Here is a 271-nt window from a genome sequence, read left to right as displayed (position 1 = left end):
ATCTCCCTGCATGTAGCTCCGAAGGGATTTACTGGGTCTGATCCTCAGAAACTGCTGGAATGCACGGTAGGAGCTGCTGTACCTAACCCTAACCCTCCTGCAGGCGACTGTGCTGCTCTTCCTGCTCGCTGGCACCTCCTGGAGCCGAGCCTGCCCTGCCGTCCCCGCAAGAGGCCTCTGGGTGCAGCTTGTCACCCGGTGTGATGCGGAAAACAGAATCAGCCTGGATTCGCAGCTCTGTGCTCCCAAGCTCCCTGTCCCTCCCCACACA

The sequence above is a fragment of the Bos grunniens genome, chromosome 21 (assembly GCF_055505025.1).
Source record: "Bos grunniens cultivar Pamir isolate PY7600 chromosome 21, Bosgru_T2T1.0, whole genome shotgun sequence".
Taxonomy (NCBI): Eukaryota; Metazoa; Chordata; class Mammalia; order Artiodactyla; family Bovidae; genus Bos; species Bos grunniens.
Note: the sequence above shows the minus strand (reverse complement) of the source record.